The sequence below is a fragment of the Aquila chrysaetos genome, chromosome 2, assembly GCF_900496995.4.
Source record: "Aquila chrysaetos chrysaetos chromosome 2, bAquChr1.4, whole genome shotgun sequence".
In the NCBI taxonomy this organism is placed as follows: Eukaryota; Metazoa; Chordata; class Aves; order Accipitriformes; family Accipitridae; genus Aquila; species Aquila chrysaetos.
The window spans coordinates 48,870,930-48,898,039 of NC_044005.1; positions in this window are offsets into that span (position 1 = coordinate 48,870,930).

Consider the following 27,110-nt stretch of genomic DNA (forward strand, 5'->3'; position numbering starts at 1 on the left):
GACGTCATCCTTTTTATTGCTTGAAAATCTTTCATTGAAATACAGTCTTGATTAGACAAGGGCAGTTCCTGATTCAATGTGCACATATCTTTCATGAAAACAGTTGTACTTGTTTATAAGTAGTAATGTAGAGCTGTTAAATAGCAATTTATTTTCTGAATGCCAGCTCTTCTAGTTGGCTGCACACTCTGGCTTTGACATTTGCTGTTTTATTGGTCTACTACTGATGAATGAAAGGAAAAGGTCTCATCACAAGAGGGTTTATATGAAGCAGTTTATATGAATGGGGGAAGAGACAGGATCAGTTAGACCTTCCATTGACATAATTTTTCTTCTTTATGAAGGGCTGGGAAGGAGATCTGCAGGTCATATAGCCCTCTGTCCCCCAGACTGGACAAACTTTACTTGCGCTATTCAGGACAAATTTTTGTCTAGCAGAATCTTTAAAATTTCCAGTGATGGAAATTTCCTAGACCATCTTATCAGTACTTAATGACACTGCATTTATGCCATTACTGTAAAAAGAATCTGCTTTCTCCTCTTATCTTCCCCTGCAGCCTGTGATAGACAGCTCCCTTTCCCCAGCTCTCCTTCACACTGAAAAGAACTCTTTAAAGCTTTTTCTCAGCTGAATTAATACAACATGAGTTTCCAAGTGTCCTTTTCCATTGTCTATTACATGACCAGTTAACACAGCTAATAATAATAAACTGCATTTACTGGTAAAGGGCAGCTTCTGACTGTGGCTAGCCTAAGTTTGTGCAAAAAGTGTTTTCTTCATACGCACAGTGCTTCAGACTGTAGGACTTGGAAAGTATAGTTAAAAGCAGTTGCAAAGGAATGATCAGTGGTTTGCAGTGATCATTATTTTATCTGTCCACTCGTGACACTACGGAACTACATAAAACATTTTCAAAGGGAAAAAAAAAATAGATTTTTTTAAATTATGTAATACAATTTACTATTAATAAATTTAGATTTTTTAAATTATCCAGTAAATGACCTTTGGAGTATTTTGTCTCTTACACCATTTTTCCTTTGAGTAAACATTTTTAACTGCAAGGAAAACTCTTATCCTGAAATCAGAAAGAGTACAATTAAAAGCACTGAAAAGAAATTCAGTATCTGTGCTGGCTTGTATGGTAGACATATTGCTCAGAAGAGTTTTAAAACCCCAATCACAGATAATGACTTTCAAAGAAAATAATTGAAATGAAGTATAAAATGTCAGTGAGATTTTCACGAAAGCTAATATTCTTCATCATATGTGGACCAAAATAAAAGTTATTAATATGATTCACTGAATCATTCAGTTGCCAGAAGTTTGGAGACATATATCTGTCGTGATTTAACCCCAGCCAGCAACTAAGCACCACACAGCTGCTGACTCACTGCCTCCCCCCACCCAGTGGGATGGGGGAGAAAATCGGGAAAAAGAAGGAAAACTCGTGGGTTGAGATAAGAGCGGTTTAATAGAACAGAAAAGAAGAAACTAATAATGATAATGATAACACTAATAAATTGACAACAGCAATAATGAAAGGATTGGAATGTACAAATGATGCACAGTGCAATTGCTCACCACCCGCTGATCGACGCCCAGTTAGTCCCCGAGCAGTGATCCCCCCCCCCCACTCCCCCCAGTTCCTATACTAGATGTGACGTCACACGGTATGGAATACCCTGTTGGCCAGTTTGGGTCAGCTGTCCTGGCTGTGTCCCCTCCCAACTTCTTGTGCCCCTCCAGCTTTCTGGCTGTCTGGGCAGGAGAAGCTGAAAAATCCTGGACTTTAGTCTAAACACTACTTAGCAACAACTGAAAACATCGGTGTGTTATCAACATTCTTCTCATACTGAACTCAAAACATAGCACTGTACCAGCTACTAGGAAGACGATTAATTCTATCCCAGCTGAAACCAGGACAATATCCAACCTTTTCCTTCTGTTTAATATGTGCGTGACTATGTATTTTTGTATTTTTCTGGTTTTCAGAAGCTGGTTCTTGTGTACCTTTTCCTCTTAAGGCTTGCCATTTTGTAAAAGCGCAGCGAAGAGCTATTCAGATGAGAGACAATGGTCTTGATGAAGACTCTGTGTATTGCCAAAGGGATGTCCAGGTTCTGTATTTCTGTTGACAATCCTGTACCATTCTTCCAGGCTCTTGGGAAAAAACTGTACTGCATAGCTGTAGAGCTGAATATCTATCTGCTCAGCAGACCTGGATAAAACAAGACTTTATAAAAACCAAGTTTTTAAAGAAGTTATGGTCTTAAGCTGGAAACTAGATCTGCAGACAGGTTTTATGAGAAACTCAGTTTACCCAAAAATGTATTGTCAAGTAGCAACAACTGCATTTGCTGTCAGGAGCCTCCTTCCCTAAACAGCAAACATTAAAATGTGCACCTTTATCTCCTTTGCCCATAATGGGACTTCTTTGGCTAAAATGTCTGATACTATTTTATATAAAGATGTTTCCAAATTGAAAGTGTTGAACAGAGACTCCTTAGCATGGAATTGTGGAGGAAAAATATGGATACAAGGTTTAGTCTTCTGCAAATGGAAGATGAAATTGCATTGTAATAACATGTTTCAGACCCTGAAACAATATGACACAATCAGACCTCCCTCCTACTTCCTTGCATTATTTTTATCAGTTTAATGTCAAGCATATAAATGAAGTATTGTTGAACGTGAGAAGATTAAGATAACACAGGCCAAAGTAGATTACAAAAGAACTAAAGATTTGTTTCAACAACCTGTGATGCAATAAACAGAGTCAAAGCCTGACATGAGATGGAGCGTTAAAAAAATCACCAGTGACAAAGTGTAGGAAGCCGTAAGGTCATAGCTACCAAGAGAAAGAAAATATAAGATACCATAATATATTGGATGTAGGAGCTATGCTGGAACTGGATATCAAAAGAAAGAAAGAATAAATAACTGGTTTAAACTGCCATTACAACATACACAAACTTTCAAAGAAGATGAAGCCTAGACAGGGAAAAATTCGCTAGACTGGGAAAAATTAATGATTTATGTATTTGTTTTTAAAATTATTTATTGATTCAAACTCTACTGCCAATAGAAATCTATTGAAAATTTCTCATTTACCAGCACCTATTTGTTGCATAAGCACTAAAAGAGTATCCTGATGTTTTTGTTAGGTAGGGAATACTGCTAACTTTGTCAACTGAAATAGTGGAATTTAACATGCAATATAATGGATACCTTCTGCAAATGGCAACAGTGCTGGAAAATAAAGAGAAGAGAAATAATGTCAAATAGTGATTTTTATAACTGTGTAGACTTTTTTTGGCTTCAAGTGGGTCTTACTAACAGTAAGATGTTTCTTTTGTTTTCTGTAACATAAGTGTTATGGACTTAGAGCCCGTGCTAATATTCAAGGGATGTGTAGGTGAATGTGAGTGTTCTTGTGACTGTAGAGAGTGGTGGGGGGGGTGTTTTCTCTAGTGAACTTCAACCCTGACCTGCTGGACAAACAGGACTTGTTTGTGCTCACGCTGCTGATGTTTATGTGGGTGCTGATGAAGGCACTGCTCTGTCTGAGGTGGCCTGCGTGGGCAGCCACGTTAAATGTTGTGTAAATGCGTATAACGTGTCCCTCTGGAATACAAGTTCAGCCTCGCTACTGACTGAACCTACGAACTTGAATAGCAGCAGCTGCATCAATCAGGCTGGGATGGAGAGACCTCCGAGATCTAAGTGTGCAACAGGCTTGGCTGTATCAGCCGAGAAGGAGGAATGGGCCCTGGAACATGCCGGAGTCAGCAATTCACGTAATATAGTTAATAGGCATAGATTGCCCAGAAAATGTGACCATCAAGTTTTAAAACTTTGAGGACAGTTGCAAGAACTAATGCCAGACATGGATAAAATCACTGACTGATATAATTGAAAACAGACTACTCTGATGACTACTGCTATCCCTTCTGTAATTTCCTTTGTCTTTTACTGCTTGATGTAAGGCAGAGAACTGGCTTGTCTAACTATTAAGTCAGGGCTTGCAATGAAATAATGACCTTTTTCCTGTCTTATGCCCTTGACGTTGTCTATCTCCAATATGCTATTTATTGGCTTTCTCGCCCTGGCATCCTTCATAAGTAATTCTTCTAAAGACCGACTGTGATAGACAGGGGAACAATCTGTTTTATTTCCTTCTAACTCATTGTATTTTGACCTTTCCTGTACATAAGTCTGCATTTGGACAGAAGAGGGAAATGGAGGTGTGAATAAGAAAAGTAGGAGCTGTTGCAGGGGCAGTCTCATGCTGCCTGCATTCTCTACTAATTTGTCACAGGACACCCATGGCTCTGGAACACAGGAATCAGTTTGCAGATCTTGATACCTTTCACGCCTTCTGCCAACATACCTTACTCCAATTTCGTAACAGTGTGTTGTGAGAATTGATCGATTAGTGGGTACGGTTAGGCCAGGGAACTATATAAGGCCTGGCTTAATTCAAATATTACTTTGATCGATTAAAATTAAGAAACCAATGACTAAAATTAGTAATGATAGTACACAAACCCATCTTCTTAAACAAAAAATAATAACTCTTAAAACACAAACATATACACATCACACTCACGTATAACCTGTTATGGCTGCATACTATCTATAGGCCATACCACAGCTCTATAGGAGAATTTGTGTCTCCACACTTCCTCAGACTAGCCAGACCCACCAGCACCGTTTCTCTGTGATCACGGGGGATCTTCACCACCACTCTCCCCACCCCTTTTCTTTACCATGCCACATTCATGTCACTAGTCCCTTTCATTTACTGTTGCTGGGTTCTTCCTCATTCCACTTTTGGGCTGTAATCTCCAGGCAGAGCTATTATTTCTTCATTTTACTTTCAGGTCATTACTATCACGAATCCCCAGGCCAGCACCATTTACTTCCTTCCAGCAATCATGTGCAAGTTCAGTCACGACTGTCCTTTCTTACGTCCAATAACTATACAGACTGTTGTATATATATTTTTTCTCTGGCAAGTACAAGTTTTGTATAATCAGGCAGAGAAACCTGGTCAAGAAGTGCTAGTCACTTCTGTTTGTCCTGTTGAGTGTTACTTGCACGACATCAGACAAGTTCATTACAGTTATAGGTATATTGAAACATTTTGGGTTTTGGTGCCTTTCTAGTCATGCCCACTCAAGTACCAAAATGAGAGGATATTTGTAAATTTAGGTAAACTTAGGTAGACTTAAAAAAACCCAACCCACAATAAAAATTTAAACCAGTAATTTATGATTGCATACCAAAAATTACTTTTAAAGACAGTAGGATTGCAAAGTCAGTCAGGAAATGATAGAATCAATGTCACCTGTATTCAGTGTTCACTATGATAGCTTTGTTACCATCTACATAACATTTCTTCAAAGGGCCTTGGTGGTCAGTGTTTACTAAATGAACACTGAAAGAAAATGATATAATGGGTAGTTGTTCAACGTAAATGAGACCCAAGGCTACACTTGATGCTGTTGAAAACTTGTTCTGAATACAAAATGAATAATTATTTAAATGGAACTTTTGTGGTGTTTATTACTGCAGTTGCAGTGCTTTACATCATTGACTAATTTGTCTTCAAAAACACCATTCCTACATAGATGTTGTATATTCAGAGTACAAATTACATGATCTGTATTGGTTTAAGTTTCCTGATTAAATTAATGGTGTTCACTTTAGCCTGTAAATCCCCTAATGTTTTAAGACTTGGACACTTGCAAACAGCAGCAGGTACTTGACCTTGACACTCTCAGTGTAAACAGCAAGGTGGCTGGCAGATTATCTATGAGGGGCCTCGATTTGTAAATTAACTTCCTTATCAATTAATTGGTCTAGGAGTCCATTTTTTTAGAAATCTAGACATGTTATAATGCCTCTCTGGTTTTGTCTTCCATTTTTCTATTAAGGAAACTGAGGAAATGATCAGATGAATTCAGTACATTTATTTTAGGAAGTTATATTCTAGGCACTCGGAACTGTGAACAGATAACAATAGTTTTCTTCTGAAAACTGCCCCCCCCCGCCCCCATAAATGAATTTTAATAAACTAATGCTAACAACATTATGTAAATATTTATTCCAAAACTAATGGTCCTTGTTTTGGCTATATTTGTTTTCCTTTGCATTATCTTGTAGTAAATTTCACAAATGAGTTTATACATAGGAATACTTACTGAAAAAGGCTTTTGCAATCTATTATTATAGAACAACCACTTTATAACCAATGCTTTTTACCAGAAGATAGATTATTAAATGCCTGTGTCTCCACTGGGACAGCAGAACCATAATATAGCTATGATGTGCAGGCTTGTTAAAGGTTTAATCAGTGTGTGGTTAAATGCTTATTTATAGCAATGAAGTGTACAGATTGTTAGATAATTTTAATAAATATCTTAATTCACTTCAATTTTTATGTCTTTGTGTTCTCTAAGGTCATGACCCAGTTAACACTAAATCTTTTATTTCATTGTTGCTTGCTGCAGTTTATAAATATATATATTTTTTATATATATAAAATATAAACCTAAAATCATATTTGATACATAATATTTCTCATAAATAAGTTAGTTTTGGCAAGAATAATATAGTAGGCCTAACTTTTGTTCACAACCTCAAATAAGCTTGTCACTGACCTCAAGACAGAGATGAGCTTAAGCATTACAATAGTGTTTCTGCTAGCAACTAACGCCGGAACAAGTAGCTTTGAGTACTTCAAATGATACACAGCAAAAGTAAACAGTTTCAGGTGAAGGAATGGAATGAATACTAGCTTTCCTCTTCACCTGAAATAACCAGGATAACGTTGACTCTATATTGGCTCTCCAGCTCACCTTGACTCATAAGAGACAGCTCTCACTAGCTTTGGAAGAATTTGAGCATAAATATTTCTTTATAGAGGTGATTAAGGCTTCTGAACTTATGACTCCAGAATATTTTTGTTGCCTGATAGACTTCCTATACAATGAGCTTGCTTTTTTTTAAGGGAAAAAGATTATTAAGATTTGCAGTAATGTTTGACTGCGGAACTTTGCTCATTGTCATGAGCTGCTCAGGAATCTTTGTTTAAGCTCCTGTGACTTAAGCTGGAGTCTGCCTGCTGAGCTGCGTGCACTAGACATTTTGCAATACCGTGCTAGCATGCCGTGTTCTACCCCTTTAAGCTGTACACGCACTATTCAGCATCAAAACAGCTCCAGGAACATGAATACAGGGAGTTCCATTAACAGCCAGATTACAGAACAGATCCTGTTGTCTTCTTACTGGTTTTCCTATGAGTTTTAATATCTTCTTGCAAGACCGAATTCTGTTGTTCCTACTCACAAATTGGTGAGCATAGTTTGCTTAAGGACAATACAGAAATAATCCTTGTGATGTGAAGTACTATCCATTGGAAACCCATTGGATCCTAGCTTGCCTACCGATATGTGGGGTAATAGGTACTGCACGTCTGTGATCGTACAAATGGCCAGGTGATTCAATTGTCTCAGTTCATCAGAAAATGAATGTCATCTGCTGCTCTTTAAATCTTTATCCACTACTGTCCCTTTCTTTATTCTTCCAGCTACGTATTTCTTCTGAATTTAACACAAAGAGCAGTTGAGTAGTTTTCTGAGCTTATCTGCATAAGGTACACTTGAAGGATTATAAAGAAGCTTTTAAATAAGGGTCATGGACAGGAGCAGGTTCTGTTATACATGGAATTGCTTTTAGGGTGTAGGACTGGATCTTTTACAGAACTTGTGCTGGCTAAAAAGAGAAAGGTTTTAAGAAATAATTAAAATGAACCGAAACAGGGAACACAGTGTGTTTAAAATCATTTGGAGGCCTGTCGTTTCACAAATGTTTGCTTCATTTGTTGCCTGAATCTGTTAGAGCTCTTTGTTGAATGTTATGCGACGAAATAATTGGAGCCCTTCAAAGAGTAACTTCCCTATTTCTCTACAGCTAATCTTAAAAATACTGACTATTAACACCAGCTCTAGAGTCCCTATACATAAAAACCATATGCTTCATTCAGTCTCTGAGATCTGTCTTTGTTCCCAGACATCTGCATCACCATTTAAAGTGTACAGTCTATGAACTGAGCAATCTCAAACTGTGGTCATCATTGGCCTGAGAAATTTTCAGGTAACAGTCTGATGATTTAGTGCTTTCTACCTTCCTCCATCTTGGGATTTCCAGGATCTAGTTATATCCATATTTGAAGCTTTACACACTCTTCACATTCAGAAAGTGCCCTTAGGGATCTTACCGTTTACCTGTAAAACTGTGTAGCTCACTTAGACCTTGAGCGTTGTTCCATTGGGAATACAGGATCAGCTTTCAAGATCTGTCTTTAACATTCTATGTCATTCTATTTGGCTGTAAAAAGTTGACCAGTGGTCAAATTTTGAGATATACTACTCATTGGATGTTCAAGTGAAAGCAGTCCTAGAAGTGAAACTTGCACATACCAATGCTCTTTTTATTTGAAGCTTTCTGTTAAGATTTGAATCCTTTGTCTTATGACTTCTGAGGGAAAACACTAACACATCAGGCACAGAATGTCGTCTCAGTTATCTTTCCAGAAAAATCACTGATTTTAAGTGAGGAAAATACTGCCTTTTCACTTTATATACAGATCCCAAGTTAAATAAGCTCCTACTTAGAGGAAAAAATATCATATGAAAAATAGCCAACAAACACACATTGATGCATAATCACCACTGAGTATATTTGGTCTTGTTTTTCCTATTTTCTTCTGTAACTACAACTTCCAAAACAATGGTCCTCTCCGAGACTCTGATGTAGGGCAATGCAAACTCTCTTAGGATTGGTGCCATTTCAGTTCTATTACAGCTTTTCTATAATCTGCAGAATCTTCTTTAGCTCTTTTGGTATTTTCTTATGAATGCACTCAGTTTGTGAGGCCAAGCACATCACTCCTTTTAAACCTCTCCTTCCTGCTGCACTGTTAACAAGATGCATTTTCTTCAATTTTGCAATGTTTAAGACACATCCAGTTACATACTATTTTAATTTATGCTATAGGCTGAAGATCTATTTTTTATCTTTTACTGCCTATATGTTTTCTCAAAATCAAGACATCTACTATTGGGCACCTCTTTGCAACTACATTTAAAACATTTCTGACTGAGAGTTTATTCATCTTTCGCTGAAGCGTTGTCCATGGCTCTTACAAAGAATTTCTCTGAGGTAATAGACCTATTGCAATCTATTGGTGCTTGAGAAATTTGTTAGCAATCATCAAATGAGTATTTTATGATTTACTGTGTTGCATAACACAACAAACAGTTCCAATCGTCTTTCTGTACATTTTTTAAATGTACAGCTCCCCATGCCTTAAAAGGTGAAGAAGGAGTTTGAAGCAGCATTGCCTTCTGGGGTTCAGAGAAGGAGGAAAATCCCTGTTTGTTTTCAACAAAGGAGTGTGGAATTGTGCTGTCTTCCAAAAAATTTTAACCACTCTGAATTTTATCAAAGTCTGTCTAGTTTACTCATGGAATGCAGCAAAAAGAGTACTATGTAAAAGAAATGGACACAGCATTCAAGAGGAAAATTTACAGCCATCTCAGTCAGATCTATTGTTCACAAACTGGCTATTGCATAATCTGGAGATGCTTGGATTTTATTGGTTTTGTTTGTTAACAACCCCTTTAGCTCTTCCTTAATATTCTTCTAAAGAAAATCCTTATAGGAAATAAGCATGGTAGTTCCACAGGTAATTCACTGTGAGGTAACAAGAAGCTTGCTTTGCATTATTGTCTTGCTTCATTAGCTGAAACTTCAAGAAACAACTTTAGAACATATTGCAATTCAGCCTCATGTATTTAATAGCCTTGATGGAAAATAAGGTAGTCTTTGGATAAACTGTCAAAAGAAATGCACTGGCTGATTTTAAAGGATGCAGGCCAGCTAGTATTGGCCTTTAGTGCCATCTGGTCTGGGAAACTAGCCAAAATACGGCCTGTCAATCTCCTAGAATTCAGGTTGCCGTCCGTAGTCTGGGGAAACACAAGACACTTCATTGTTCTCCATGCATTCAGAAACCAATTGCACAATTCTGACAGTTGTACTACTCGCATGTGTAACCTCTTCACTTCTGAAGGGGTTTTATTCTGCAAAGATATACTGTACCTGTGCAAGACCTGAAAGCAGTGCACAAGCAGACCATATTGTTGGGGGAAAAAAAAAAAAAAAAGGCAAGTACATTGTTATTTGAGGAAAAATTATCTCAAGCTCAGATAACTGACATAAAGGACGGTGACAGAAAGCACATCGTTACCAGCCATCCCAGATAAATATTTTACACCCATAGTGGTACTACATTAATATTGATGATATATTGATATTTCCCACATTTGCTATATAAATTAATGAACTACTGGAGCAAACAGCCAGAAGGAGTGGGATGATTTGTCACTCTGTAGCTTCCCCAATTTGCTGTCTTCCCAAGGCTATACATTATCAAGAATAACAAATGGAATTCATATGGCTCCCTCATTAACATGCATTAGCTGTATCAGAGTGTGCCTCATGGTTTATTAGGGTCAGTTCAGGAGAATCTCCATATCTTCAGACAATCTTTCTCTTCCTTAAAGAAAACTAACAAAGAATTAGGATATCTTTAAGGAAAAAGCTTTTCAGGTTGTTTTTGGTCCCTTGTAAAGTTGTAAAACAGATTCAACCAATTCACTTGCCTATGAATATCATTTTACTGACCACCTTTGTCAAATGGGTCTGCCCTATGAAACTTATATGTCATCTGTATTTTCTAATTATGTTATTTAGAAATCCACTAGATTGTCTATTACTTTTGGTCATAATGGGTTTCCTGACTTCTGGAGGTTGCACTCTCCATTCTCTTGGTTTATAGTATCCATAGGGCTCACTATTTCTGGTTTTGGTTTGGTTTGGTTTGGTTTGGTTTTTTTGTTTATAGTAGTTTTATACAATGTAGTCAAGCTTACTGTACAAGGTGTTGCACAGAAACATTGTAAGACAAGCCTCAGCTCAGTTTGCAACCTAACCCAGGGAAAACGTGGAGGAAGACAATCTTACCAAAGAGATATACAGCTCAGTGTCACCTCAGGACAGACGATAGTTTTACTTGTTGCATTGTTAATCACTTAGGAGAAAATTGTTGAATGAAACATTAACACTTTTTACTCCAGAATGATCAAGGGTTTGAAATGTCTCTGTTTTGTTTTGGGGGCTCGAGGTTTGGGTTTTTTTGTTTGTTTAATTGAAGAGTCGTCTTTTTTCACTGACCAACCAAACTTCTAATATTTTGCTATAAAAAACCAACTTATATTTAGACTCTCTTGGGCAAGAGTTTGAAGAGTGAATGCTTTTACTAATGGTTGAGCTACCTGTGAAGAAAGAACCACAGATATGTAATTGAGCCAAGCAATCCAGCATAATTTTACTATTGCCTTGATTTGATTGTTTTTATAGGCGGCTTATGGCTAATGAACATTTTTAATCATAAATGTTACCATATAATTTGATGTCTATGTACAGTGTATCTGATTTCTCTATATTCCAGAGACTTCTCTTATTCTACTAAACATTTTCAGAGCTCATTAGCACATTGCTGTAGATATGATTACACTTTCAGTTGGCACAGCATTTTCCTGTTGATTGCGGGGTGGTAAACGGCTCCCTTTGGTGCCTTTCCCTCTCATCTGGAGCACTGAACCTAACTGCTGTGACCACTTATGTGACAAATTTGGCAGATGCAAGATCCCAGATGGAAAGCTCTCAAATTTGTGTTTCCAGTGTAGCATCTGGGTATATGATTGGCTTCCTGGCTGACTCCTTACAAGATCTCCTGGGCTGCTTCTACACATTTTCCAGATATAGCAGCTGCAGTGGGAGTTGTGGAGCTGGGTTATACTGGACTATTGACAGGGCCTCCTAATTTGCATCATGTATTGAAGTTATAACTTCCTCTAATTAAACAAAAACCCAACATTCTAATACCTAAAAATATCATATTGATCAGAGAGTTAGTTTATTTCAATCCACAACAGTTCTGCTCCACTGTTTGGCAGAGAATGTTTACTGAGGAGGTGGAGCATCTGCCTGCCAGTTAGCAGTCACATTTCATTCTCCATTCTATGACAGATCATGGGATTAATAATTTTAAAATGCATTGATTTAGAATGAAACATACTAAGTGCAGGGAATTATACTATTACTAATATTCCTGAACTTGCCATAGACCTGTTCAATTGCAAATGATGGATTAGTTTGTGTTGGGACTAAGAGAGTGCATTTGTATTTCTTTCAGTCAGTTGGCAAAACAAATACTGACGTTATTAATATTTTAAATAAATTAGGATACAATATTAGAATAAGCAAAGGAATTTAATATGGGTATTCAGTCATCTTTATATCCTGTGTTATTTTGCTTGGGACAAAGTTGTGTTCTTTGAAAATACAGGATATGTCTAGAAAGCAGTCTCTTTCAAATTCTTTAGAAAACCTCTGCATAGTCAGTGAATGAATTAAAATTTTTGTATTGGGAATTTAGGTACAAAAATTACAAACATTAGGTATGTATTTCATATCTACAGGAATAATAATATCTAAGAATCCTCACTGAAACACTCCTTAAGATCAGGAAATAGGAATGGTACTTTTAAAGTGCTATGCAAAGCCTGTAGTTTCATCCAAACTGAATGAAGATTCTATGCGCTTTATGCAGTACCTTTTCTTGTTAAACAAAAAAAAACCCCAACCACCAAAACCCCACAAACATCAGTAGCTACATGAGAGTGTCTCTTTCATATTATCCCTTTATTTTGAACTTTGAAACTCCTAGGGATTTATTTATGCTATTCAGGAGTATAAAATGACATTTTTGCATACTGTAATGGAATTCTGAGCGTAACCATTAATAAACATAGCAAGTCACTTTAAACAGCATTAAGAACAGTGCTAGAAGTCCTGGTTCCTCATACCATTCAATGAAAGTAATTCAGTAAGGGGTGAAATGATAGAATGTGTATGTTCTTAGTGACTTGACTATTGAATATGGGCAAATCTCAGGATGACCTGTGGATTCAGGACAAGTAAATCCACCTTCAACTATCTTCAGATATGTGTACAACTTGAAGATTCAGTAAGTGTTGAAATTAAAATTCACTAACTTCCTTCTTTGGAACATGTCACAGCAGAATTGTGTACGTTACAGAATTGTCACATTAGTTCAAGCAAGGCTTCAGACTGAAGTTTTTTGTGAAGTGTTCTATTACATGCATTCCTCCTAGGGAAACAAAGACCTGTCATTCTTTTCATTTGTTAAGTAGTGACCTCAAATTTCAACCACTGACTTATGATGATAGTACCTAAATGACTATGGTTTTTTTTCTAGTAGTTAGTTTGCTGGTTTGCCTTTATGCAGCAGTCGGGACGACTGGGATGCAAAAAAAAGTCTTTCCTCTCTGAATTTCTATTGCTGTCCATAAACTATATAGATTATTTTATCTCATAATATGCTTAGCCTTGCATAATTCATGGTTCTTATCCTTATTTCCATAGCAGCAGTATTTCTCCAAGTGCTTAAAATTTTAGTTTTCTCATCTGTTTTTTTTTTAAGCAGTGCCACAAAAAAAGGCATGAAATTACTTTACAGTGAGTCTTATAACCAAGATTTTGGGAAAATGAGGAATATGTATATAGAGAAAACTTGACAACTTGTGAAGATTTACCCATAATAGCCTTTCCATGAACTGTCATGTAGAGATTTAAAAAAAAACCACCACCATTTCTCTCACTCTTGCCCTCCTGGTCATCTTACAGCTAAGAAAGCTTAAGCAACGCTGCATGCGCGTTTAAAAAAATAAGCAAATTCTTGGCATGAAGTTTCCTTTATTTTAAAGCTACTGGGAGAAAAAAAACCTCAACATTTTTATTGGTTTGTGATATGGCTTATGTGGACATTTTGTAAAATATATGAACCAATCAGAAACTTGCTAGGGTGCTATGCTCTCAAGATAATGGAGACAATATTGTGCAGGACTCAAATTTTATTCATTATTTGATATTTCAACCAAATGAAGTATTTGTAGGGTCTGGTGTCTCATACAGTGATACAAATCCACAATAACTTCACTGAGACTAAAAGAATTTTTCCAGAGTTGTGTTGATATCAGTGTTTAGTGTCTGGCTCTTCTAGTGATCAGGCTCTGTTTTGTTATCTTTTTAGATATTTAATACTATTCTTGTAATTCAGTAGTTGACTATCTTGTGTTATTGGCACCTTCTAAATACTGGCAGTTATCTATAGTATTGTATTAAAGGCCATTGTGCTGCTGAAAGTTTGACTTTGCAGGAAAGATAAAAAACTGAAGTCTTACCACTCTTGTCTGCTAAAGTTCTTACGACATTGTTTTGCAAGAATAATATGTTACCATCAATTTCTTGTATAAACTGCAGTTAGCTTAATTACATTCTGCCTTCCTAAATTCCTTCTGTAGTGTCATTTTGATATGACATTTTTCACTTTCTGTCTTAAAACTGTTGTGTAATACTGCTTTATGCTGTTAAACATCTGCTGTATTCCACCCCAGTGGTGTCTGATTCATGGATAGATGAAGTGATTGCTGTGTGCCTGGTATATAAAACACTTTGGTATCCTTTGGGATAAATATAAATGCAAAGTGTTGTAACAAATCTGTAGTCACCAAGGACTTTGTGGTTGTCACTATGTTGCAAGTTATAGCAATTGGGAACATCACAAGCAGCAATGATGGAACAGTAGAATCAGTATTTAAATGCATCTGACTCTAAGCTGAAAGAATTTGTAGAAATAGGAGTTATGACACACAGTTGAACAGCTGTTGTCCCAGCTCTCAGAAGACATTGCTAGATTTCCTGACAATGCTGATTCCTACCATTCCCCCAACACAAAATTACTCTGGATGCCTCATGAGGGAAGGAAGCATCTTGGAGACCATGGAACAAAAAGATCTGTCTAAACCCTCCTTCTTCTGCATACCTGAAACTTCCATGAGCAAACTGAATGGGAGGTGGTATATGCCCGAGTATTGCACTTGGAAACTTCACGTTTTTCGTAACTGCCACAATAACAGTGATACAGAATCTAGTTCAGTGGCGTTACAGCTATCTTGCTAACAAAAGGCAAAGATATTACAAGATGGTTGTTTGCCTTTGATTTTGCAAGGACTCTTCTCCATGGTTTTTAGAGAAGAATAATTTCTCCAGAACTCTCCACTCTAATGCTTGAAAAGTCCCTCAGAAAAGTACCAAGAAAACTCTACTCAGAGAACTTGACGGAAAATTTCCTTCAACATTAGCCAATGCTTGTGCTTTTATGTGTATTTTCTTTCATCTTTCCCTGCTGGTTTTCTTTCCCACAAGTGTCCATGAACCAAAGTAAAACTAACTCTTTTCTAAAGGATTATGACTGTGTTTTTATAACTGGGGTTTTTTTTAGACAGGGAAGTGTTTATCACACAATACTATACAACCACTTTTGTCTTCCTGCATAATCTGAAGAATTAGTCTTGTCTCCAAATACTCTTGAAAGCACAAAACCATATTTATCTTGTGTGTTTCAGGGGGGATGTGACACTTCTTAGTTCATTGGAATCCAAGTCATACTAGCATGCTGAAAAATACTTCTAGGTGAGAAATTACCTGTAAGAAGGCTAACAATTTAGGATACCTTAGATGCACAGGAATGACAACAACATAAGTGGTTACTGAGCAAGAAGACCGAACTACTTATATATGAAAAACCTCTGCAACACAGTGAGCTAAATCCATAGAAAGTCTACCACTTATCAGGGAGTATAGTTCATAAAATTCTATTGCTGCCCATTGAAATTTTGAGCAGTCTTGCTAGTGATGTGTTTCAATTATAAATGAGAAACTTAATTTCAGCTGCTTGAGTAAATATTCTATCTTTCTCAAAACAAATCATAAATTAATTTCAATGTGCCTGCAGACTCTGTAGCCTACAGTTTAGTACTGGTAAAACTATGTATATATGCAATATAGTTATGGCTGTATAAAATAATGTGTCAGATGGGATCCAAAGAGAAAATAATGACAGCTTATGCAAGTACTGGAATGCCAATGATACCAGGCCCCCCAATTAATACTAGGATGTGAATATGGCTATTAAAATGTTGACTAAAGTAGCTCAGAATATGTCATACAGAATGCTTGAGATAATAAATGCCAGAGAAACTATTGATAAATACAAGGGAACTTGTAAGAAGAAGGGAGAAGCAGTATAATGTGTTATTTTTTTCCCAAGTTTTAATGTGCAGCAGAAGAACTAAATGCATCATATTTATTGTAACAGCCACGTCTTCTTTGTCTAGTACAATAACATGGTGCATTTAAATGTATGCTGTGATGTAATATGCTACAAATGTATAATAAATCAAGGAGAAACTAGACTCAGTATGCTGCTCAAAACATAATAGTTTTGATTTAAGGATTTTTTGTTGTTGTTGCTGTTCTCCTTAGCATGGGAGGGAGGGGGAAAGAAACTCCAGGAACTTCATAAAGACAGAATTTTTCATTCTATTTTATAAGCTCTCCTTTTTCCTGTTCTTCAAATATACTGACAGACACCATGATACCTTGATCCTTATATTATTGTTCTTCAGTCAGCATAAAAGGATGGTAATTTATTGACGATTAAATCTTCAAAAGGAGTATCAGCTTGGAAGTTCTGCTGGATTTGAATCAGCTTATTTGAACCATTTGTACCTCATAAGTCTCTCTAAAACCTAGAGTGAACTTTTTATTTTCTTCTGAGAATTTCAGTCCTTTCCTACTGACTAGATGACAAGAACAGTGGCTCTCATTGTCTCCCTAATTTTTAGTGGTTCCTACTGAAGCTGGTTATGGCTACTGCTATAGCAATAGTAAGTTCTACAATGAGTAAATTTTATAACCTAGAGAATAGGACAAGAAATAAAGCTTTTGTGTTTTAAAAATTATTCCTACACACATATATGTATATATTGATTATAGGAACTTAGCAGGCTTTCTGAGCTAGTTACATCTCCAAGAAGACATTGTTTTCTTTATTCTTTTTCCCAGCTTCCACCTAAGCACATCACTCTAGACTCAGAGATGACCCTCTGTGTATGCATTTCCTATTTTACATGAAAAAGAGAATGAAATTTAGTGGTGTTGCTTTCCTTATATCTTTCTGCAATGAGGCAGAAGGCACTTTGGAGCCACCGACTTGCTGGTAATGATTGGGAGGAACCAAGGGCTCCCTGGAGAAAGGGCAATGGAGTTGCAAACAGAGCTGACTTAAGAGGATTGCATGTGTCTCCTGAAAAAAACCCAACATTCTTAACATCTTATGGTTCTATAGTTCATTATATAAAGTACCTTGTCCAACAACCTTGTTGGATGTAATTCTGGCCAACAGACTTTGTGGAGCATTCATGGACCTTTTCCATGAAAGGCGGCCCCATACTTACGGCTTGTTTATGTTCTATTTAAGAGTACATTAAATTAAAATTTAGTTTTAAGGCTTAATTCAGGTTTAAGTGGAATAACCCTTGTGATTACCACCGAAAGTGACAAATTTCACTTTAAGAATCCTAATTCCATCCCCGGCAAATTCAGTCGTATGCTTCCCTGTTCACTGCTTAGGAAACTCCTTTCAAAGGCTTTCTCTTTATAAAACATTCTTATCTGTAGAAGTAGCATATGCACAAAAGTCTATTGATGCAACTGAAATGCCTCTAAGTTATCATTCGTATTATATATCACATTAGGAGGCTGGTATTTACAGAAATAGAGTCACTGTCAGTGTATCATGGCAGTGTCTATCTGGAAACAGCTTTTTTTGGTAAACTTTTATGTAAAAGCTATTTAAAAATTTCACTTGTTGAGAATTTCAGATTTTTACTTGCAATATCTATAGAATGTAGGGTTTTGATGAAGTGAAGAATTTAACTCTAACTTCAAAGAACTTTGCAAGATGAATTACGGTTGGAGTCCATGATCTTAAAGGTCTTTCCCAACCTAAACAGTTCTATGATTCTATGATACAGCAAAGCACTTCCTTTTCACTGAAATAAATCAGCCTTTTCCAAAAGAAACATTACAATAATTTTTCAGTGAAGAATTAAACAAAATTAATATACTCTGCAGAATACGCTGTATTTGTTATAATCAGTAATGGGCAAATATTTTATTTTTTTTTACCATTTCTATTTTTGGCTTCTAGATAAACTTCCTTATTCCTTTAGTTAATACCATTTCCTTCTCCCTTTGCAAGCTGTCTTGCATTTCATATGTATATATACACATACATGTATAGAAAACCTTAATAATTTTGCTGAGTTTTGACTTTTACTGTATTTTTTTATGAAAGCAGAAGTTTTTTCTTATAAAATGTTCTTAGATCTGTGATATGCCTCATCTGCTCTATCACACATATATTAAATAGCTAATTGCCCCAGTTTTGTCTGAAATCACAGAATATCTCAAGTTGGAAGGGACCCATAAGGATCATGGAGTCCAACTCCCTGCTTCTCACAGGACTACCTAAAACTAAACCATATCACTAAAAGCACCTTCCAGACGCTCCTTGAACTCTTGACAGGTTTAGTGCCATGACCACTTCCCTGGGGAGCCTGTCCTAGTGACTGACCACCCTCTCAGTGAAGAACCTTTTCCTAATGTCCAATCTGAACTTCCCCTGACACAGCTCCATTCCATTTCCTTGTGTCCTGTTGCTGGTCACCAGAGAGAAGAGAACAGCACCTCCCCTTCCACTGCTCCCCTTGAGGAAGCTGTACGCTGCAATGAGGTCACCCCTCAGCCTTCTCTTCCCTAAGCTGAACAAGCCAAGTGACCTCAGCTGCTTTTCATAAGTCCTACCCTTGAGATATTTCACCATCTTGGTCACCCTCCTCTGGACACACTCTGATAGTTTGATGTCCTTCTTATTTGAGGTGCCCACAACTGCACCCAGTAGTCAAGGTGGGGTCACACCAGTGTGGTGTAGAGTGGGACAATCACCTCCCTCAACTGGCTCGCTATGCTGTGCTTGATGCACCCCAGGACACGGTTGGCCCTTTTGGCTGCCAGAGCACACTGTTGACTCCTATTCAACTTGCCATCAACCCAAAGGCCTAGAACTCTTTCCGCAGGGTTGCTCTCCAGCCTCTCATCCCCTAATTTGTACGTATAACCAGGATTACCCCATCCAAGGTGGAGAATCCAGCACTTGCTGTTGTTAAATTTCATATGGTTGGTGGTTGCCCAGCTCTCTTGTCTACCCAGACCTCTCCACAAGGCCTCTCTACCCTCAAGGGAGTCCACAGCTCCTCCTAGTTTAGTATCATCAGCAAACTTACTTAAAGTACATTCAATTCCTGCATTCAGATAATTTATAAAAACATTAAAGAGCACTGGCCCTAAAACTGAGACCTGGAGAACCCCACTGGTGACTGGCTGCTAGCCTGCTGTAACCCCAAGTTGTGGTTTAACCCCAGCTGGCAATTAAACACCTTGCAGCTGCTCACTTACTCCCCCCTCCAGAGGGATGGGGGAGAGAAATGGGAAAAAAAATAAAGTAAAACTAAAAAATTAACTTTATTCCAGCTGAAACCAGGACACCCCATTTACTGTAACACTTTGAGCCCGACCTATCAGCCAATTGTTCACCCAATGTATTATGGACCTGTCTAGCTGAATGCTGGACATTTTGTCCAGAAGGATACTGTGAGAGACAGTATCAAAAGCTTTGCTAAAACTCAAAAAACCCCACACTCATTGGCTTCCCTTGGTCAGCTAGATGGGTGACCTTGTCATAAAAGGAAGTTAAGTTTTTTAAACGGTACTTTCCCCTCGTGAACCTGTGCTGGCTATGACCAATGACTGCATTGTCTCTCAAGTGTTTTTCAATAACTCCCAGAACAACCTTCTCCGTAATTTTACCAGGCACTGAAGTGAGACTGACAGGCCTGTAATTACCAGGCTCTTCCTTCTTACCCCTCTTGAAAATTGGGACAACCTTTGCTAGCTTTCAGTTGACTGGGACCTCTCCAGACTCCCAAGACTGTTGAAAAATAATGGAGAGAGGTCCCGTGATAACATCAGATGGTTTTTTCAGTACCCTGGGATGAATCCCATCAGGCCCCATAGCTTTATGTGCATCCAGCTGGAGCAGCAAGTCTTGAACAAGTTCAGAGTCAGCTGGGAGTTTATCATCCCATGAGTCAAGGTCTTCCAGCACAGGGTCCTCAGGTCCCAGGGCCCACCATCGGTGTTAAAGGCAGAGGTGAAAAAGGCATTAAACATCTCTGCTGTCTCTACGTCCCTCGTTGTGAGGTGGCCAACCTCATCACGTAACAGACCACTGTTACCTCTGGTCCTCCTTTTGCTGTTAACTTATTTAAAAAAGCCCTTGTTGTTGTCCTTCACAGGGCTGGACAGCTTGAACTCTAATCAAGCTTTGGCTGCACAAATTCCCTTCCTGCAGTGGTGAACAGAATCTCTGCAGTCCTCCCGCGTCACTTGTCCTTGCTTCCAATGTCCATACACTTTCCTTTTCCACCCAAGTTCTAGAAGAAGATCCCTGCTTAATACTTTCCTCAATAAACCCCAAACAACCCGGTTTCATTTATTTTCTTACACAACATGTTTGTTCTGAAGTTCCTAAACATGGCAAGAAGTCAGTTAGAGAATGCTTATCCTTTCAATATTAAAACTAGTAGGTCTTAGTATGATGGCTGTAAAATTAAATTGCAGTTGATAATAAAATATGTATAATTCATTAGTAAAGAAAAAAAAGTCTTTGCAAAGGTCATAATTCATAAAAATTATTTGAGTGTGAATTAATGGAATATTGGCTCAACATATGCTTTGTGATGTAATGCTGTGACTTCAGGCTACAATACTATGTCAAAGGCAATTTTTCAAAGTCATGCTGTAGCTCATATTTTATATTTAATAAATTAGATAACTAATTAATATTCTTGGAATTAATTGAGAGATGAGACTGTGGAGATTTTAACTACAAATGCAAAAGAATAAATTATTCAGAAGACATGAATATATTTTTATAAATTTGTTTTCCAAACAATTTTTAAAATTTTGAGCTCCTGATGAAATAAATTTAGATCAGCATGTCTATTGTTAGAAAAAAATCAGCTGCCTATTAGTATTAAAAGGCTAAGAAAATTTGATTCCAGTGTATTCCAAATACTCAGAAACTAGGAAGTCAAGAAATAATTCATACTTTCTCTTTAAAAATATTGATAACATAATGAAATCTTCATTATTTTGAGAAATTTGCCAAATCCAATCATGCTTCCTAAAAGACCCTGTAGTATTTAGCTCCTATCTCAGTTTCCCGTGACACTTCCCATCTCTCTTCATTATTCCTTTTTGTGTCTTGCTCCAAGAAATTCTCCCATTGCTCTAGAATCATGCTAGTGCTCCTCCCATCATTTGACTATCTGTGTACCCTGGATTTTCCCTGTGTATTCATTTCCACTTTCTGTAATTCTTCTCTATCTGCCACTAATCTATTGGGGGGAAAATAATTCATTTGTTCTTTGCAGTCCCTGTGAAGAGATGATGCAATATTACTGTTATGCAGAGTGGGTCTCTAATCATCTTTATTTTCTGGAGTTCTGCTGAAACCTCTCTAATTTCTATACTACAACACACATTTTTACTGGTATAAGTATGGGTGAAATGCCCCAGACATCCTCTTTACTTAAAAATAGAAACTGAGATTCTGTAGGGGGGCTTTTTCCAATCTACAGCGCAAAACGGACTTGGGAAACAGAGGTGATAACAGGTTTATTACTAATATATATACATGTACATGTGTGTGTGTGTATATGCATTGCCATTCATTTTCTAGAACAACTCTAGCTCTGTGACTAACATAGCAGCTATGGAAGATTTTACTGCCTGGGGCTACCTGAGGAAAGGGACTTTCTTTTCTCTTTCAGTTCTAAAGGGACTTACGAGCACAACTTCTATCTGTGAGGGTTGAATGCTAACGGCGGGTTTGATCTTTCAGGCAATGTATTTTTAAGGGTCACTCTCTGCCATTCTGTAAAAATTGTTAAGTCCACGGTTCCTTTACAGAAGTGAGCCTTCCTGAGTTTGCCGGAATTTTTTTCACGGGAAAACATAAGAAATTTGAAAATGCACATAGATGCAAAGGAGCAACATTAACTCACTGCAGAAATACAGTTTCACGTAGAGGCAATCTCCTTTGAATGGTTCACCAGCACACTTCAATCTTTTGACTTAAGCCAAAGCTTCATTATAAATAAATAGAAAGGAAAATGTGGTGCCTGTAAAGAGACTCCTGAGGGCAAGCAAATGGAAAAACTAAAGAAATCTCAAAAATCCCTATGAGGACTAAACTGGAAATAATTACATATTTTGGCAGTCACTTAAAGCTTCACACATCAGCCAACCTTTCAGCCTGCATCCAGCAGTAAGCGGGCAGGCACTCAGCAATCCCAATGCTGAATTATCATACAGTGGGAAATAAACTTGGGAGTATGATGTGATGCTTTGCTAGGAATTGGATGATGACAAATGATGGTGATCAACCAGAAGATAAACAATAACAAGCAGGCTTAATGACAACATTGTGAGAATCATCGGCACCAATGCATTCATTGCCCACTGGCGCATCCCCCCGGATCTGTTGTTTTTCTTGTGCCAAATTGGAATTCCCTCCATAATTACTCTTTCCTCTCAGTCATCTTTGTTATCCATTTTACTGTCCAAAAAGTAAAGTTCATCACCAAAAAAAGAGCCATTCGGTTTTAACTTACTTCAGATAGACACATTTTTTTTTTAAGAGTCTGTTATATTTCTTTCTGTTAAAAAACCATACATATACAAAGTATGTAAAAAAGAATCAAGGTTGGATTAATAAATATGTTTGATATTGAAATCTCTATGGTAAAAATGGCCAGGATCTGGTGTCAATCAGAGGCAGAAGTGGTGCTGCGGTCATGTAATTGCGGTTGGCTAGCAGCTTGGTGTGATGGGCTGAGATGCTTTGTTTGGAGGAAGATCAAGGACTCAGGAGTGAAAAGATGCAGATGGGTGAAAGAGCTGGGAAACAGCATGCATATGGCAGCGTAGGGAAAACTGATGTATTAGTGCTTTTGGGCTCCATTTGGACTCCTAATCATCCTTCAGTTGAGTTCACTTGCTCCATCAAATTGGTAAGCAAAAAATCACCAGCTACAAATGCGAGGATTATTACAAAACATAGATAAAACTGAAATCGCTGGCTATAAACACGCATACATCACTGCTTTATGTTTTGCAACATATGCTTGTAAAACTAGAATTATTATAAAGCTATCTACAGTAAATACTTAAAAAGGATATGTGGGGAAGGAAAGAAATCAAACATAAAAATTCCTTTACAGCTTTGGAGATTGAGTAAGCATCCAGCAAATCAGCTTTTTAGCTACATTTCTTAGTAAGGTCTGCAGTAAATATTTTGCACAGAATCTCAAAGCATCTGAAAGGAGTTTAGTCCTTGAAATGCCTGTCAACCTCAATCTAAATCCATGGAATCTCACTAAATTAATGATGCTGATCACAGCTGGGAATCTAAACTGCCTTCATCTGTTGCTACTTGTAACTGCTGTTCTCATGCTTTTCTTCCCCTGGAAACCATAAGAGCCTTAGATCACCGTGATATTTGGATTGTCCCTAACTTCTTGGAGGCCAACACTGATTGGGTTTGGTTGATTTTTGTGATTACTATGGAACAGAATCATTTCAGGGTTATCTATCTAGTGAATTCCTCACAAAATACCTGAATTTTCCTAATGCGAGTTTCATGGTACTTCATTGCATGGTACACCAGATGCAGTGAAATACACTTATGAATAACAAGTCCTTCATTTTCTTGGCTTAAAAGAAGCTTGGTTCGTATTTACAGCAGAAAGCCTGGATTATATTTCTTATTTCTTTTCCTCTGGGGAACATACATTTAGTATGCTGTGTGAATTGCGGAAGCTGTTTGATCCTCAGGAAATAAAATCAAGTTACTCGAAATGGCTGATGCTCTCTTTTTTAAGCACAAGGTGGCCACCTGTGTCCTTAAGCCAAAGCGTATTTATAAGAAAGGCCTTCTTGTATCTGTTTAAATTTTGAGGTCGCTCCTGAGAAATGATACCAAATGAATTTAAAAAGAACTCATTAGAACAAAAAGAATTCAGAGTAAATCAGCTCCTTTCTCTCTCTCAGTTAAGAGCATACTGACTTTGGTGTAAGTCCAAATCATATATCCTGTCTATAATCACAGAGTATTAAGTACTTTTAACAAGTATTCAATTCACAGAGTAGTAAAAAAGTATATTCTAATATAAGAAAATTTAATATGGAACTAAAAGGAACCCAAACATAGTACTACACTTTAAAAAAGTATATTTCCCTGCCATAAGTTTTTGAAGCCAAGAATGGAGAAGATTAGAACATTTTCATTAAGACAGTTTTAATTTTAGGCAGAAAAAATAATGAATCACATTTAAAAATAATGTTTTGGTTTAACCTATGAGAATGACTAAAACCAAGTTTTGCTAGTACAAAAGTTTCTTAAAAAGTTCTGTGCAGGACTTGTCCATCCAATCCCCCCTCTAACTCAGATATAACCCCATACCAAAAATTTTATGAATTCAAGACATTCTGCCTGTATGCAGCTGCCACAGTGAGAATTGTCCAGATGTATTTCTTGAGATATTTTGTGCCTTTCATTTCTGCTTCTCTATACCATGGTATAAAACTTGCATTTTTTTCAGGATGTTTCCCAAGAAGGTTGCAATAGAACGAACATGGATTACTAAAGCTTGGCTTCATAGGGTACTTTTGTGACATTTATACTTAAAAAAACCAGAAGACACTCAGCAGATCAGGACTGGAATTAAAAAAGGAAGACATATTTTTCTGATTAAAATCATAGGATCATAAGATAATTCAGCCTGGAAGAGACCTCAGTAGGTCATCTAGTTCAACTTCCAGCTCAAAGCAGGGTCAGCTATGAGGTCAGACCAGATTTCTCAGGGTTTTATCCAGTAAAGCCTTGAAATCCCCCAAGGATGGAGGTTGCACAACCTCTCCGGACAACACGTTTCAGTGTTCTCACAGCCCACACAGTGAAAGTTTCTCCTTATATGCAGTCTGAACCTCTCATTTTGATTTATGCAGACTGTCTCTCATCTTTCCACTCTGCACTTCCATGTACAGCCTAGCTTCATCTTATTGATAATCTCAAATACAATTCCCTTTGACAAAAAAAAAAAAAAAAAATTAAAAAAATCTAATAGTAGCATACAAACATGCAGCTTCTTGCTACTAGCTTGTGACTTTTATAAGGATGGGGAAAGATTCTTAAGAACTAAGATCCTAAGATATAGAAGAGTGCTATAACATTACGCAAGAAATGAATGGTAAAGAATACTGGAATAATAAAAATTGAGTGACTAAATGCATCAACTTACAGGTTAAAAGAAGCATTTCTTTTATGAGCTGAAGTCTTTTCAGTTGGAAAACAGAGGGGAAGAAAGAAGTAGGTGTATTAACTTATCAGCAGATGATTATGAGTTATAAATGTATTATGTCTGAGAAAAAGGTCAATATACTTCTGGGGTGCTTGAGGCAAAGTACAGATAGGAAAATACAAGTGATGTTGTACAACATCATCAGCAAGACCTTATGTGGAAGGCTGTGTACACCTGTGATTACTGCAATCAAAAAAGATTAAATCAACCTGAAACAGATATGTTAAGTGCTATTAGGGTAGCTGAGAAATGGAGAGCTTGAAAAGAAATACAGTTGCGCTCTATGGAGGGGGGAAAAAAAAAAAAAAAGGAAAAAAAGAATAACCTAAACAGAGAGTAAGAAAATTTTAGATGACAGACATACCTAATGATACTTAATGTGAAGCAAGCTGTCCAGTTTTAGAAGAGCTCTCCAAATAACAGTAGAGAAAAAAACAGGTGTGTTTTTTACAGTTTTGATAAACTTTTGCATGAGATTGAGGAAGCTAATAGGAGAGGACTAGATTTAACTGTTCAGAAGGTCATATTTTAGGGGAGCATAAGACAGGAAATAATGTATATAATATACTATTGATATGTTTCCAGATTTGATGTACCAAAAAAACACTGCACTGAACCACACAAAAAGGAGTTTTTTATAGATGGGTAAGATAGGCTCTCCAAGAATTAATGGCAAATAAGCATTTCTTTTCATAATCAGTGCATGTTGAAAAATATTAATGGGAACCTGTTTCCTTCCAGAAGCTAAAAAATGCATTGCTGATTCTGTTAATTTCTTGGAGAACTGCAATAGCACTGCATAAAGGATCTTCACAAGGCAACACCATGTACTCTGCTGTGAGATGACTGTGATTTCTGAATTACTTCTTCCTGGCCATTTTCCTTGAAGATTGTAACGTTTTCATACTCAAAGGTCAACCTTTGTTAGAAACATAAATGGAAATTAATTTTTTTAAATAGAGAAAACTCTTAGGAATTAAGGCAGAACAGACATAGTGATAAGGCAGAAGAAAAATAAAACAGGCTTATTACCAACCTTCCCCCCCCCACACATACTCTGTCCTTCTGAGAGAGAAATCCTCTTTCCTGAAAGTGATTTCAGTGGTTTGATGAGTTGCAGAAAACTCTGTATCAGATCCTTGGGAAATCTCTCACCTGACTTCGGGTATGCTTCCCACTCCTTTCCCTTAGAAAATGAATAAAGCTACCACTCCTTGTTCAGAAGCCCTCTTTTTCCCTCTTTGCCCCACTCATGAGTCTGGAACTTTTTTCTTCCAGCTGAGCTCTCTTATCTCTGAGGGAAGAAGCAATCTTTCCCTTATTCAATCCCTCTTTTGTAAAAGAAACGTAACATACAAAGAGAAGGAAATAAAACAAGTACTGTCCATCACAACCACACTTATATATAGAACCATTAAAACTATTACCCATATTGCAAAATGGAGTGGAGGAAACTAGGTAAATATCTTCCCTACGTGTGGGGCTTAATGCAGAAATTTTCA